Raw genomic sequence first — 17,153 nt, forward strand, 5'->3', positions numbered from 1 at the left:
ACCTTCCCACCGGAGCAGTACCTATTTATCTCCTTGAATTTGCATGCTTTCAAACCGCTAGGTTGGCAGAAGCTGGGACTAGTGAGGGGATCTTACCCATCGTGGGGCACCCGGGCCTTGAACTGCCAACCTGCCCATCTTGCAACCAACAGAGTCAGTGTCTTAATCACTTGGAGCCTATTGTGCACCAGAAACCAAAAGCAGCAGCAGCAGCAGCAGCAGCAGCAGCAGCAGCAGCTCTCCCCCCAAAACACAAAATCGACCAGCCCCGCCCCTTCCCCATTTCAACACGGACCAAACCATCTGGAGAGGCTGAAGGGGGGAGCTGAGTTGGTGGGTTGAGAGAGAGAAAGAGAGGTAGACCTAGGCGAAGGGAAGAACCATTCCCAAGGCGAACCCACTGCTGATGAGAGCCGTTCTGGCCCAGCCTTAAGGAAAGCAGCAGCAGGAGGAGGAGAGCCTGGGTCCAAGCCGGGAGGCTCTTGCTTTGTGGCTGGCCTTGGGCTGGGAGGGCTGCTTATGGAGGGAAGGGGGAAGGCGCCCGCTCGGCCTTGGCAAAGCCCTGCAGAGAAGGAGGGAGCCGGCAGCCCTGGCTGGGGCTTCAGGGGAGGGCTCCGCTTCGCCTCCTCTCAGCCTCCCAGGTAAGAAGGAGCCCAGGGGCGTCCTCTGGAGGACAAGGCCAGGGAAGGGGAGGGCCTCCCCAGACACCCTCCGAGGGAAGACAATGCAGAAGGCCCCCGAAGGAGCAAGGGCTCCCCAGGCTCATGCCAGCCACTGTTTGCCTTTCTGGTCCAAGGCACCCTGCAGGAAGGCTCAAGGCTCGGGCATCCTGGGAGCTGTCGTTTTGGGAGACATGGAGCCTTCTCTTGTCAGAGACAGAAACACACACACACACACACAGAGGTCTGGTACCACAGTTCCTAAGGTCCAAAACACACTGCAGAAATAATCCAGTTTGAGCCCTCTGGCGGCCCAAGAAGCTACAATTCCCAGGATTCCCTAGCACTGAGGCCAGGGCAGTTCAAGCGGTCTCAAACTGGATTATTTCTGCAGTGTGTTTCGGGTTTAAGAAGCACTGAGCCCAGGGCAGTTAAAGCAGCCTCACAGACTGGTTTCTGCAGTGCAATATTATTATTATTATTATTATTATTATTATTATTATTATTATTATTATTATTATTATTCGGTTTATTTATACCCTGCTTTCTTCCCAATATAGAGACTCAAGGTGGTTTTGGGACCCCAAAAGACAGAAGTGGGTGGCACGAGCATTTGGGAGAATGGGAACTTTTCTACACTGGAGAAATAACCCGTTTTGGCACTGCTTTAACATAACTCTTTCTGGCTCAAGGCTATGGAATTCTGGGAGCTGGAGTTTGTTGTGGGGCCCAACACAAAATGGAGGGTGAGAAAAAGGAGGACCTGGCCAGCCAGGGGCTCAAAACGCTCGTATCCCGTGCAAAATGCATGCTGCTCCAAACAGAGGGGCATTTGGAAAGGCCGCCTGGGCAGCAAGGTTGGAAATGGAGGACAGGTCCGGGAAAAGAAGGGCGTCTGGTCAGCCTGGGGGCGGGCGAGAGGACAGGCTGGATTGGGCATGCGCCAACCAGGGCCACCTGGACTGGGCTCTGCAGCCCCTTCCCCAATATAAGGGGGGAGGAGGAGAGGGGGGACTCTGTGATGGTGGAGGAGGCACTGAGGGAAGGAGGGAGGCGCTTGGTCGCAGCTGAGGGGAAGCCTAGGCTTGCTGGGAAGAGGAAAATGGGGTTGTATTTGGGAAGAGGAGAAAAGGGAGACCTCCTTGCATCCATTCTGGGTCTCCTCCCCTGTGTGTGTTTTGTGGGGAGAGGGGTTTTTCCTGCTACCCTCATCTAGACCACTTCCACTGCCATGGCTCAAGGATGTGGGGTTCTGTGGGAAGAAGGGCCAACTTCAGGCATCTTTGGTGCACCCTCCTTTATGAGTAAATGCATCTGAGGAAGCGGATGCTCGAGCCTGCCCCCAAGCCCATGCTGTCAACTTGTGTCTTTCAGTTAGGCTATAGAAAAAGAAAATCCCCTTTGAGAGCACTTGGAAGCGCCAGGGCTCAGGAATTCTGGGAAGTGTAGTGCCATTATCTGCCCCAACACTACTTTGTGACTGCCAGGGCTCAAGGCTATGGGATTTTGGGAAGTGTACTTTGTTGTGCTGCAACAAAGTACACTTCCCAGAATTCCATAGCCCTGAGTCCCAGCAGGTACAATGTTGTGTCCGAGCCGCTTATGTTGCAACAAACTACACTTCCCAAAATCCTATAGCATTGAGCCATGGCAGTTAAAGTGGGTTATGCAGCAACAAACGAGACTTCTCCAAATTCCATAGCCTTGAGCCATGCCACTTAAAGTGGCCTTAAACCAGATGATGCTGCAACAAACTAGATTTCCCAAAATTCCATAGCTCTGAGCCGTGGTTGTTAAAGTGGTGTCAAAGCAGCTTATGCCGCAACAAACTACACTTCCCAAAATTCCGTAACCTTGAACCATGGCAGTGAAAGTGGTCTCGAACCAGATTATGCTGCAACAACTAGACTTCCCAAAATTCCATAGCTTTGCACCATGCCAGTTAAAGTGGTCTCAAACTTGATCATTTCTGCAGTGCAGATGTAGCCCTCATCTCAAAGGTGCTGCAAGATCCTTTTGTAGACTCTTTTTTCAGACTGACATTGCTGGGTCTGTGAATATTGTTGTTTGTGCTACCTGTGTGCTTGGGTTCCTGGCTCAGCTTCTGGTTGGAAGATGTTTCCTTTAGGACCTGGGCTTCATAAGGATGCAGTCCTGTCTCCTTGACTGAACTTGGAAGAAAGGCAGACCCACAGGCATCCCAGCTGTGGGGCTGAGACTCTGAACATACACACAGTTTTGGCCATGAAAAAGAATACCACAGAATTTGGTGACCATGTGTTTGAAAGGGCTTTTACCCTGCTTTGGGATGTCAGTCTGTCTTCATCTTCAGTGAGGTTTACTTTTGGATAAACATACTTAGAAGCAGTGTGTCTGGCTACTGTGTTGTGCTTACCTAGTCTTTCTTGAGTGTGGTGAAGTGTGCCTGTGGAATTGGCACTGCATACCAGCTTCATGCACTGTAGTACAACTCTCACGTGTGTAGTCATAAGAAAGTCACAATTTTAGGTACACTTCCTGGTAATTGTGTTTAGGATTACAGGTTTACAGTATCCATCTATATTTCTTTTGTTGTTGTTGTTGAAAAGTTCAGTAGCCATTGCAGCTATTTTTGCCAATAAGTCTCGATGAACACATTGGGGCTTCTTTTGCGTAAACATGGATAGGATTGTGTTGTCTCGATCCAATACAGGGAGAGGCGGGATACAAATATTATTATTATCAAAGTATAACCATGTTTTTATGTGCAACTGTTATGGAACTGGAATAGCCAGTTCCACCATATCTGTATACAGTCAATATAAAGTTAGTATAGGATTATAGTATTCTGTTGATATAGTATTGTTGGCATGGATCAAGAAGAGAATGTAAACCCAGATTTCTGACAGAGGATGTCTTTAACCTAAAATACCCTCAATAGATGTCTGCCCACATCCTTTTAATTGTATTTTCCTTCTTTGTGTTAATGTTATGTCAGCATCCCAGAACTGCCTATCCCAGAGCCAGTGCAGTACAATGGCTGAGTAAAAAATATGGCCTGAGAAAGTTCCTACAGTGAATGTTACTGTAGCTCTTTCTGAGTCACAGGGAAAATACTTTCTCTCTCCTTTAACTAGTATGTGGAGATAAAAGTAATAACTGGCTTCAGAGGGAATTCTCTCCCCATGATGGTAGGTTTAACAAACTCGATGAAAGCTAGATGACAGTACTGCCATGTGGATTTGCAGCTGGTTGGAAAGCTCAGACGCTCAGAGTGTAACACTCCTGATCAGACTCAGGGGAGTCTTTGAGTGGGGTGCCACAAAACTTTGGTCTGATATTCTTCAACAGATTTTATCAATGACTAAGTTTTGGGGTGTGGGCCGTGTCGCCTGCCAGATGTTGAACTGCAGTTTTAATCTTCCTTCACCACAAGTTAGGATAGGATTTGCACTCTACCAATAATCGCCCCTGGCTTAGAGATTGCCTGCCCCAAACATCACCTGTCACGTTTTCAGAAGACACAAGATAGAGAACAACTTGAGCAACAGACTAAAATTCAAAATGATCTTTGAGTTCAAAACATGTTTGAAATGTAAAAAAAAAAATCCACAGATTCTGTATTGGGGCATAAATAAATAATGTACAGGTATAAGACTGAGGAAAGTAGCTTTTGCCATAGCTCCTGTGATTAACTGCAGTCTTTATCACAAGCTGGACGTGAGCCAATAGTTTGATGTGGCTGGACAAAAGACAACTGTTGTGATTTTAAGATGCATGAACAGAACTATGAAAAGTGATAGTCTGCACTAGTCATCTGGAATAATGTATCTAGTTGGGGCGACAACACTTTAAGAAGGATATAGAGAAAGTGAACTGAATTTAAAGGGACAGTGAAGATGGCCCATGATGTGGGTATGTCTTATCAGGAATTTAGAGGAAGAGAAAATGTTTTAGCCTGAAGAAGACTGGTGTGTGTGAGAGAGAGAAAGGTAGAGAATGTGTGTGAGAGAGATTGCTTTAGTCCTCTTATGCCCTGGAGGAAAGAAATACATTGAACTGATTTAAAGAGCAGCCAGATCTTGTTGGTTGATCATTAAGACCTACTTTTTAACCATTCTTTCTCCCTGGAGGTCTTGAAGAAGAAAATGAACAGCCATCAGTGAGGAATGCTCTTACTTTGAATTCCTTACACTGGTAGTTAGTTGGAGTAGATATTTTACAAGTATTCTTTGGATCTCTGTGACTCTGTGAAATACTTAGTGCAACAAATTTTAGTAAGTGCTTTCATGCATCCAGTAGGTTTAAAATGTATTCTGTGTGCTGACCCTGTCTTCTAGAACAGAGACTTTAAAACTTTCCTGAGGAGTCACGGATTTTTTTGAGACTGATCAGTGATTCTTTAATTGGATGATCAATAAAAGCAGACAAACTGCTTTGACAGATAGCTTGTCTTCTATTACTGCTCTTACTTTGAAGTACAGATTTGAAGTACAGATATGTTGAAAGATTTCCTTTAAGAGGTCTGGGAATTTAAGTAGGTATGGCCAGTGCCTCCATGAATATGGTGTATGATCTAAAATTCATATATTTTAATTTGCTATGTTCGAGGATTCTGGGGCAGATGTGCAGAGATTCTTTGATAAGATGGTGTGAAAACTATTAAAAGGAAGAAAATTGGCAAACGTCTGCTATAATGGGATTATCTCCCATACAAGTGCATTTACATAGCCTTCCATGTGGGAGACAGTAACCCTTGAATTGATTTCCCCTGTCATCGGAAGCTTGTGATACTGGAATACAAATTAAAGGTTGGTTGGTTGGTTGGTTGGAATACAAATTTACTTTGGTTATTTTTAAATAATCTCACTGCACCCAGAAGAGAGAGAGAGAAAATCCTACCTTTAAGCATTTTCATCAAAGGTATCATAATAACAAACATTTTGTGAGATACTGTTACATCTCTGCAGTATCAGTCCAAGTTAGCTATTCTTCACTTAGAAGGATGTATTCTGAAGCTTTTGTATTTCATTGCGCATATATATATATATATATATATATATATATCATATATCATATATCATATATTAAATATTTTCATTGTACTGTTCTATTCTATAAAGTGTCTGGCAAACAAAATATTTTTCAAAAACATAAAGGAAAGACCATAAAACATAAAAGCTATCATAACACTGGACCAGAACTACTGCATATTTATGATTTGATTTGGGAGCTGACTTGAGTGCCTTCATTCTGTTATGAATAAATAAAGACAAAGCTCTTTCCTCTAGGCTAGGCTCCTTCCTTGTCCCAAATCTGGTACACATCTGTCACAACATTATGTGAAATTAGGCTTCTGTGAGGGCAGACTTCTTAAAAAGCTGATGAAGTGGTCAAATTTCAAAGGAAGGGTTTTTTGCCTTTAGAGGGGAAAATCTAGAGAAGAAAAATGCCACATATGTAGGTAGAAATTTCATTATTTTAATACATTTTCTAACTTTTAAAACTATAGTGGTTGCCAGTTAATTGATTACTGTTCAACAACATAAAATCCGGCAGTCCTTTTACAGTGCTGGCAGCCCAACTTCTTCTTTTTCTTCTTCTTTTTGTAGCATCCAGGTATCTTTTGACAAAAAGTTCAAGAACAGGAGTTCCTTCTTATTGTTGCACAGTCTCAAAATATATCACATAATATTTAATTATTATGTATTTATGTAATGATATTTCATTATTATGTAAGAATACCAAATTATCCTATCTGATAATGGCACAGAACAAAAGAAAGAAAAAAAAATAGACCACTGGGTTGACCCAAGCAGATCAATAAATATGACTTTTTCCTCCGTTGTTGCTGGAAAAGTGCTGTTCTTACATTCCAGCTGTAATAGCAGAGATTTTCACCAATCCTCCCATGTATCATTGTTAAAATAACATTGATTAGCTTGAGGAATAAGCCATTCAGAACACTCAAAATGGATTTAAAAACTCTTGGGGTTGTCATCCAAATATCTCCATTTATGAATAGAAAAAATGACAGATGAAAAATTGTCTCAGTATAGAGGAAGAAGAAAATATAAAAATAGCAAATGGGACAAATTGTGTGTGCATCTATTGTATCTATGTATGCATACTGTCCACTTTTCTTCTTCCATTTAATGTTGATATTTCAAAACTAAAAATAGACTTGTCTCTGATGTTGAAATAATATATGCAATCTTACAAAGGCCTGTATTGTAGCAAAATTCAGCATTGGTAAAAGGCTTCTGACAAAAAATATTAATTAAATGTAAGGTACTCCTTTTCTTAAAATGCCTATTTGTGGCTTTCTATAACCATAGGACAGTTTGCTAACCCAATGTAACCTCTTTTTAAATTGAATTTAATCAGACAAGTAGATGCCATTTCATCTGTTTCCTCCTGCCCACAGCAAAATGTATCCTGCAGTATTTGTACAAAACTGCCTTTGTTTTTATATTTGATCTATGAAATTCTGCAACTCCTTTGGGAACAATCCTTCCTCTTAGGAAAAGTCTGTTCAATTTTAGGCCAAGAGTGACAAAATTAATAACTGGAGGCAGAGCATCCATTAGTTCTATAGTCTTCACTATCTCTTTTTTTTTTTGGTTACTTTTTGCCAGCTTTTGCAATTTTTCAACAATTTAGTGAATAAAAAACACATGCATTAAAGAAAGTAGATAAAGCAAAGTTTTTTCCCATTTCTCATCAGTGTTAAACCTAGTGTGAAATTTGAAAAGATCAAAGAATTACATGTTCAGAAGTATCATTGCATTGTGAGACTGACAGCTTTTGACATTTTTTTCATCTCAGCATATGGCAGATATTCCTTCTATAAACTTGGGTGCATTCCTGATTGTGCAAAAAGTAAATACCTTTAAGGGGTTTTTAAAGGGACATTCAATTGCAGTAAAACTTGCAACATTTTATTCTTGCATTAATCCTTATGGGGTTTTTTAAATGTCTATCTCCTACTAAGTGTTTTTAACTAATGGCAGGCTGCTACTACCATGGACAGAGGTAGCTGTGTTGAACTACTTCATCCATTTGGTTGACAGTGGCATTGCAAAGGTCTGTAGGCATTCTGTGTAAGCCATGGACTACATCTTGTCCACCCACCAGTGGAATGAAAACCACTGGTGTAACTGTTTTCTTCTCTTGACTGTATACCTTTAAACTTTCTCCAAAGAAGACTTGAAGATGTGTGGGATGCAGGGAGTAAGACAGGTGAAGAAGTCCTTGCGTGAATGTTTGTCCACTTGTTTATCTTTCAATACATCTAGTGGAAAGATATTTTACTTTACTTTCTTGGTAAGTTCCTCAGCTTGCTGCCTGTAGAACTATATTTTTCTTGTTTTAAATGAAATTTAAGTTGATCAAAGGATTTTCTTCATGAATATTTTGAAGATGATGTTTGCTATCATATGTAATGAAATAGGTCACAGAACATGTCCACTTATGAGGTATATGTGGTGGTGCTTTGTATGTTTATGCGTGCACTCCATGAGATAGCTGTTTGTTAAAATAACTGTTTGAACAATTTGAGAAGTTTGTGACATGTCTATCATAAATTATGGTTGTTAAATCAGGAATAGGAATTATGCAGCTCTCCAGATGCTGTTGGACTACAGCTCTCAGCTTCCTTTACTATTGGCTATGATGGTTCGGGCTACCAGGACTTGCATTCAATAACATCTGGAGGCCTGCATGATGATTCCCACCCCTGCCTTAGCTGAAAATCCTTGGGCTAGAATATGGTCATTTGAATAAATTCCTGTAACATTTCTTGAATGCTTGAAATGATTTCCTCTTTGAGAAGCTAGTGTATGGGTTAATATTCAAAAAACCTTGCAAAAGACTCATAACTGGATAGTTGCTGTTGCTGAAAACAACATTCCTTGTTGGATTTCAGAAGAAAAAGGGCAATAGATTTTTCTTTTCTCTCTCAGGCCCCATACAGACAGGCCAAAATAAAGCTGCTTCGAGTCACTTTGGAGGTATGCTGTTTAAGTGATGCATGCGTCCTAAGAGTCCAGAAGCCACGTCAAAGCCACAATCCAGTCCTAAAGACTGGAGTGCAGCTTTGGTGCAGCTTCCGGACTCTTAGTATGCATGCATCATTGAAACAGCATACCTCCAAAGTGACCCGAAGCAGCTTTATTTTGGTCTGTCTGTATGGGGCCTCACTCTCTCTTTTAAAAAGCCATTTATAAAATGAAGACATAGATGTACTTCTTTGTGATATTTTCCAGAGAATTTGAATGAGAGCTTTTATAAGGTGCCAAATTGATTGGTATCTAATTTGGCAGGTTTGATTTCAATTAATTAAACAAAATTAATATGACACTCCCTATTAATTTTTCATGCTGCATTAAAGTTTTGAAAATTCTTTTCCTCCAGCTGCCACTCCTTGTTGAACTGAAATATCTGATTTGCATTAAAAATACTAATAAAATTCATGGGCTAAAATCATAAATATACTTACAAGAAGACAGTGGTATGCATTTTTCAGTAAACTTCTGTATTACACATCAATGAGGCTTAAATTCTAAGACAAATACAGAGCTTTGTTTAGAATACTGGAATATTTCAAGGTGCAACATGAGAATGACACACTTTCCCCTTATATTATTTAAACTGTGGGGAGGTTTTATTTTATTTTATTATTTAGTTTTACTTATATGCTGCCTTTCTCTGAGAAGAGGACCCAAGACAGCTCACAGATAAAAATATTTTTTTCAGTGAAAATTTAAAAACAATTAAAATAATTGAACTAAAATTGTATAAATTACATAAAAATATACAAAAGTTAAAATGCATACCTGAAAGCACATATAAAAGTCACCCTGACATAATTATATGTTAAAAGCCTGCTTGAATAGAAACGTCTTAGCTTGCCAATGGAAAAAAAGCAAAGAGGGGGTCAGCTTAGCTGTGGGAGCAGCCACTAAAAAGGCTCTCTCTCATGTCATCACCAAGTGAGCCCGGGATGGTGGCAGAACCAAGAGAAAACTTTCCCCTGAAGATCCTAGGTTCCTATGGTAAGACACTATCAAATAGTCTGGACCTAACCTGTTTAGGGCTTTTCATCATTCCAACTTATACTTCATAAAGGTGGGTTCACCATAGACTGTAATCTGAGTTCATGTTTGAGCAACTGGATCAAGTGTCTGACCATGCATTCACTTTTCTAGTTTTAAACACTAAAGTTATCAAATGAGTTCAATTAAAATGTAATCCTCATAAGGGAAAAAGAAGCCACATTTATGTAACACTTTCCAGATGTACTTTGCAATATGCTCTCTTTCTCTTCTTTGGGCTTTAGCCAGATAGATCTGTCTCCCTCATGCCTGCCTTTAGCCAGTCCATGGGAAATCAGAAAGCACAGCTGGTGTGGGATAAGACATATGCTGTAGAAATGCTGTTTTAGTAACATGCTGGTGAGAGATGATGGAAACAGCAGTGAGAAGAATGGAATAAACCTCTTAATGTTAGATATGGGTGGTGGACACTCAGTATTGCTTAATGATACAACTCCATTAGGATATCTTTACTTGGCAGCCCTGTAAGCTGCAATCAAGATATAATAGCAGTAACCTGGCATGGAGAATGGGCATGTGACTGAGTTTTGCAGGCAATGGAGCCTGCTTATATCTTTTAAAAATACTGTAAACACTCATGTATAATTCTAGAAATTGCAGTTAAAAAATTGACCCAAAAAACCTGGGTTGACTTATCCTTGGGTCAATGTAATTTAACTCTTATTTTAAAAAAGGAATCATCTCATTCTCAGAGTAGAGTGGCAAAAGGCATGAGCTTAGTCTGTATTGGGAGCACCTGAAAGAAGCATAGGGCCTGGACAGACAGGGCAAAATAAAGCTGCTTCAGGTCACTTTGGAGGTATGCTGTTTAAATGATTCACGTGTTCTAAGAGGCCGGAAGCCATGCCAAAGCCACACTCCAGTCCCAAGGACTGGAGTGCAGCTTTGGCGCAACTTCAGGCCTCTTAAGATACATGTGTCATTTAAACAGCATACCTCCAATGTGACCCGAAGCAGCTTTATTTTGCTCTGTCTGTTCAGGCCCATAAATCTCCTCTTCTTTCTCCACCATGGTGGTGTTTCTGACCTGTTAAGATGCCTGGGAGGAAAAATTGCAGTGAAGGTAGTTCTTTGGTGCTTCCCTTCTAAGAAGTACCTTGAGGAATCAGACTTTGAAGGATGTGAATGGGACATCTGAATGAGACATTTGTGTATGTCAGCTTTTGTGTTCTTAATTATTACATTAAAGTTAAAGGCTATAATCATTCTAATGTAGTCACCATTTTCTTTCTGCTTTTAGAGAAACATTTAAACCATGGTGTTGGAGTGTTCTGCTGCTGTTTTCAGCTTTCAAATAGAATGTGTTTCAAGAAATAAGCTCTGCAACACAATCGCCACCAGCACCAGATCCTAGTCAGAGTCCTGGGCCCAATTCAGATATTATTTAAAATAGCTTTTGTTCTTAATATACTTTGAAATTTAGACCATGGTTTGAATATTCAGACAAACAAGAAAAAACACAGTTTGGATATGTTCATCATTGTTTGTTTTTTGTTTGCTCAGCACTCCTGTGTTTATGGCAGATCAATCTCCAGAAAAAGATAACATCTTCTTTGAGTTTTAGATGAGGAAAATGGCTATCCCCTTTGCAGGAGTGATTCTATCCAGGGAAAATTTCTGTCTCAAGAAATCAATAACCAGTAATGTGTTTCTGTGTTGGATTTTGTTACTTTGTTTCAACATGACTGTTGATGTTATATGTTAGCTTAAATAGCATTATGATGATAAAAATGCAGACTATTGACAACTTCACTTTTTATCTATTGTGCTGATGGGCAGTGTATTTAAGGCAAGAGCTGATATAATTTTTTTTTAAAATAAGCATTATATGTGGAAATCTCTATAGTGGGTTTAAGTTTGATGTGTTGTACAGTACTAGGATTCCTATGTAGTATTTGGTTATTTTTTTTTAACAAAGGTAGCAGAGGTAAAATAAATGAAACATCTGGTTTTGAAAATAAATGTTTATACTTTGAGTTCAAGAAAAAAGGAATTGATCTCTTTATACTATATAAAGACATTATCTTTGTTTTAGTCTCTGTACAGTGTAATTCAGTGTCTGATATAACATGTTGCTGTTTTTTAAAAAGGAAAGCAATCTCTTTTTCCTCCTTGTAGCTAGGGAAAATATCTAGGTCAGGAGATTCTGTCTTATTAATAACTTAGGGCTTTGCTCAACAGAAATTATCTTTAGCAGCTTGCTGGCCTCCCTGTTTCTTAGCTATTGTTCAGAAACACAAAATGCCCCTTCTGACCATCCCCCATCCACTATCTATAACATAAAATGCCTCGTGCCTATTTGAGACAGAAATTCATTTGGATTTTTATATTACTTTGCTCAATAAATGTAGGTATAATAGAAGTGTTTCCCAGTGTGCGTTGGTTAGTACACCAGCTCAAAACACAGGTACTCAGAAGCAGGTCATTTTGATTTAGTTAGATATGGGAGTCATGTGGCCCTCAAGATGTTGCTGGATTGTAACTCTATCAGCTATCACAGCCAGCAGTGAAGAATACAGCAGCTAGCCTAGCCTAGCCCTGGTTTAAACTAATATGGCCCATTTTGTAAGACACTTTCAAATATCGGATATGGTTTATTGTGTTGTTCAAAATATCTTCTTTCTGTTGGTGCATGTAATTGAGTTGCTTTGTATTATCACTCACTTTGCACATATCCCTCTACCTCAGTGGTTCCCAACCTTCCTAATGCCGCGACCCTTTAATACAATTCCTCATGTTGTGGTGACCCAAACCCATGAAATTATTTTCATTGCTATTTCACAACTATAATTAAATAGGTGTTTTCCAATGGTCTCTGGCGACCCCCATGAAATGGTCATTCGACCCCCAAAGGGGTCCTGACTCATAGGTTGGGAACCACTGTTCTACATCAGCGGTTCCCAACATTTGTTGGGCCGCAACCCCCATTGCAGACAAAAGTCCCGCCTGCGGCCTCCCTGATTGGTTGGGAGGCCAAGAAGGGACAGGACTTTTTGCTGCCTACAAGCCCCAGCGGCCTTTGCGTCTGGAAGTCCTGCCCCTTCCCAGCCTCCCAACCAATTAGGGAGGCCGCCGAGGGAGAAGGCCAGATGAACTACATCCAGGGGTATTAAAAGAACTGGCAAATGTAATATCGGAGCCATTGGCTATAATCTTTGAAAACTCCTGGAGAATAGGAGAAGTCCAAGCAGACTGGAGGAAGGCAAATGTTGTCCCCATCTTCAAAAAGGGGGAAAAAAGATGATCCAAACAATTATTGTCCAGTTAGTCTGACATCAAAACCAGGAAAGATTCTAGAGCAGATCATTAAACAAAGAGTCTGTGAACATTTATAAGGCAATTCCATAATCACAAAAAGCCAACACGGGTTTGAGAGAAACAAGTCATACCAGACAAATTTAATCTCTTTCTTTGATAAAATTACCAGCTTGGTAGAGGAAGGGAATGCTGTGGATGTAGTATATCTTGATTTCAGTAAGGCCTTTGACAAAGTTTCCCATGACATTCTGGCAAACAAGCTTGTAAAATGTGGGCTAGACAAGGCAACTGTTACATGGATTTGTAATTGGTTGACTGGCCGAACCCAAAGAGTGCTCAACAATGGCTCTTTTTCAACCTGGAGAGAAGTGACCAGTGGGGTCCCAAAGAGCTCTGTCCTGGGGCCAGTGCTATTCAATATCTTTATCAATGACTTGGATGACAGAATTGGGGGCATACTTATCAAATTTGCAGGTGACACCAAATTAGGAGGAATAGCTTGTTGTGGCTCGTGTGCTGCACCCATAACCCTTGTTGGGACCTATGGAAATGACGCGCAGTGTCCACCACGACCACCTGCAGAGTTCAACCACGTCGACAGGACGCCAAGAAGAAGGAATCTGTGAAGATGTCTTCAATTAATAATGACTCTTACAAGTCTTCACTCTAAACGAGGGCTTTAATCTTCCTTTGTAGTATTTACAATATAGATATACACAGTGTATTTGACATCCATCTCTAATACACACTATTTACACCAGCCAACAATAATAACACAACCTCTGAGGCAGCCACATTAACACACAACCGTCTCACTGCCTCTCAGTAACAGACTCAGCCCACTCTCAGGCACCAACTGTCTCACTCTCCCTCAGTGACAGTTGAGAACTGACAGTTGACAGTTGCATCAACATTCCAATGATGCCCTGTTTGAATGCTGACACATTAGCTGCCACTGGAGCTCCAAATTGTCTGCACAACAGCTCCCCCTAGTGGCCACACAAATGTCATTTCCTGACATAGCTAATACTTCAGAGGACAGGATCAAAATTCAAAATGACCTGAATAGACTAGAAAGCTGGGCCAAAGCTAACAAAATGAAATTCAACATGGAGAAATGTAAGGTACTGCACTTAGGGAGGAAAAATAAAATGCACAGATATAGGATAGGGGACACCTGGCTGAATGAAACTACATGTGAAAGGGATCTAGGAGTCCAAGTAGACCATAAGTTGAACATGCGTGAACAGTGTGATGCGGGAGCTAAAAAGGCCAATGCAATTTTAGGCTGCATCAATAAAGGTACAGTGTCTAGATCAAGAGAAGTAATAGTGCCACTGTACTCTGCTTTGGTCAGGCCCCAGTTCTGGGCACCACAATTCAAAAAGGACATTGAGAAACTGGAGCGTGTCCAAAGGAGGGCGACTAAAATGATGAAGGGTCTGGAAATCATGCCCTATGAGGAGCGACTTAGGGAGCTGGGGATGTTTAGCCTGGAGAAGAGAAGGTTAGGAGGTGATATGATAGCCCTATTTAAATATTTGAAGAGATGTCATATTGAGGAGGGAGCAAGCTTGCTTTCTGCTGCTCCAGAGAACAGGACCTGGAACAATGGATGCAAGCTGCAGGAAAAGAGATTCCACCTCAACATTAGGAGGAACTTCCTGACAGTAATGGCTGTTTGACAGTGGAACACACTCCCTCGGAGTGTAGTGGAGTCTCCTTCTTTGGAGGTCTTTAAGCAAAGGCTGGATGGTCATCTGTTTGGTATGCTTTGATTGACATTTCCTGCATGGCAGGGGGTTGGACAGGATGGCCCTTGTGGTCTCTTCCAACTCTACGATTCTATGAATCTATGATTCTTTGATTCTGGCCGCAAAAGCTGCTGGGACTTGCAGTCCCGTCCCCTTCTCCCCGTGTTTGCCTGCAGCTGCGGGAAGAAGGAGAGGAGGAGGGAGCCCCATCCCCATCCCCTTATCCACATGGTTGCCTGCAGCCCTGGGAAGAAGGAGAGGAGGAGGGAGCCCCGTCCCCTTCTCACTGCGAGTGCCTGTGCCAGCGCCGGCATCTGTGGGGAGGAGGGGGAGGCAGGGGGGATTCCCAACCTGGCGACCCCTGAGAAAGGGTTGAGCGACCCCCGAAGGGGTTGCAACCCCCAAGTTGGGAACCCCTGCTCATGAGATTGTCCCATTCTAAACTAGTAAAGACCAAGGACAATATGATCACTGTCCCTGATCCTCCAAGGAAAAGGAATCCTACAGCACGAATGACTTTATCTGAAGGCTCCTATCCTAGTACTTGGATGGGAGACTGTTAAGCAATGCCAGGTGCCACAGGCTATATTTCAGAGGTAGAAACTTGCAAAACTTCCTCTGAGTTTCCTTCCTTACCTAAGAAAATTCTGTGAAATTCATGGGGTTACTGTAAATTGTCAGGCAGCTTGAAGGCGCACGCGCACACACCCCCACACACCATCCTCTCTAAATTTTGGAAAGTGCAAACAGTATGCTGTGTCACTGATGTGAATAAACTTCATTTAGCTAGTTTATTTTTTGAGTGGTTGGTTCTAATGGTTCAGTCACCTGTCTCTTTCTGACATGTCTATAGTCTGGCTTAATCAATCAGATTTGACCTTTTCCTCGATGCCAGCTCAACAAGCCCCTCTGCCTGCAATTGTAGACTCTTACTTGTTTGTAAACTAGTGCATCTGCTTTCCTGCACCTCTGTGTATTGACCTTATTCTTTCCATACTTGCATGTTTTTAAAAACAGAATTCTGTTTATGGAATGTGTAGAGACATCTAAAAATTCCTTTGTAATTTAAACATCTCTTTGGCTTGCATGACTGTCCTTTCGATTATGCATTCCCCTGGGCATAAGCTGAATTTCTTGAACATTCTGTAAAGTCACTAGCACATTTGAAGCATTACCATAAATGAATAATAAATTTATTTTTCTTGCATTGTTTATTTGACCTTCTGATCTGATTAGAGAGCATGGTGGTAATGGTGATGGACAGGGATCAAAAGGAAAAATTAGGACATCAAGAAATCTACTTATTTGTGAATTTTCATCTGCATCATTCTCTGTGGCCCACACAAGCAGAACAGTATCTACATTTTTTATCTCTTAATGTGTTTGTTCCATGCTGTCAGACATAGATATGAGAAGAGAAGAAATATGTGAAGGAGCATTTTTGTTTGAAATTTCATTTTTATTAGAACTGAATTGCCTTTAAAAACTGAGAAAGTTATCAACCATGTTCTACTTAATAACATGTTCTATTGAAAGCTTTTTTTGTGTAAGCCCATGGAATTTGCAATTTCATTTCTTTTCCCTTTTTCACACTGACTGAATTCTCATGCTTTCTAGGTTTTTGTACATGATTCTCAAAAAAAAATGTGAGACAATAGTTTAACACTGTTCCCTTGTTTCATTTATATTCAATTATATTAATGCTGTAAATTTTATGGATTTGGGAAACTGGTACCTTCTGCTTTAATGAATGTATCCACTTTGCCTTCATACATCTTAAGAGGTCTGCACAATGTTTTGGATATCCTTGCTTTTCCAGACAACTCCTACACATGAAGTTTTATACCCCACCTCACCCAGCAAAAATGCCAAACAAACAAACCAGTTTTAGTGAACTGTTGTACATTTATATTTGTAGGCTGGTGTCAGCATGTTGTCCACTACAACTGAGAAATTCTGTCGTTGGATGCTTTGATTTTGAGTTCCTGCATGGCAGGGAGTTGAACTGGAAGGCCCTTGTGGTCTCTTCCAACTCAATAATTCTATGATTCTATGAATTTGCACCCTATTGAAAAAGATGTTATTTTCAGATTACTGCTAGATATTCCAAGCACTATACTTAGCTTTGCTTAATATTGTGCATCTAACTGTCAATTATTATCTTCCCTCATTCACATAGCAGAAATAGAATTGGACAAATTGTCTGACCACCAAGAGAATACAGGATCTGTATTTGAAATTGATCCCAGCACCACTAGTGTTATGTGCGGATCAAGGCTACGTCCTGCATAGAGACAGCCTGCAGTAATCAATGAGATTACGTGAGTCTCACTTTGTCAACTTTACCATCTTGAAGTCAGAATCCAACCCAGTTAGTCTGTTAAGGT

The 17,153-nt window shown here is 40.9% G+C and overlaps 1 protein-coding gene across 3 annotated transcripts in view; it reads left to right on the plus strand.

Annotated features, from left to right (window-relative positions):
* The first annotated feature begins 331 nt into the window (after positions 1-331).
* The window catches only part of FAM110B (family with sequence similarity 110 member B), a 116,240-nt gene continuing 99,418 nt past the window's right edge, over positions 332-17,153 (plus strand). For all 3 annotated transcript variants that reach the window (XM_042465232.1, XM_042465231.1, XM_042465235.1), the window contains exon 1: positions 332-641. The gene's annotated coding sequence lies outside the window, so the exon portion shown is untranslated. The remainder of the gene's footprint in view (positions 642-17,153) is intronic.

The sequence above is a fragment of the Sceloporus undulatus genome, chromosome 4 (assembly GCF_019175285.1).
Source record: "Sceloporus undulatus isolate JIND9_A2432 ecotype Alabama chromosome 4, SceUnd_v1.1, whole genome shotgun sequence".
Classification (NCBI taxonomy): Eukaryota; Metazoa; Chordata; class Lepidosauria; order Squamata; family Phrynosomatidae; genus Sceloporus; species Sceloporus undulatus.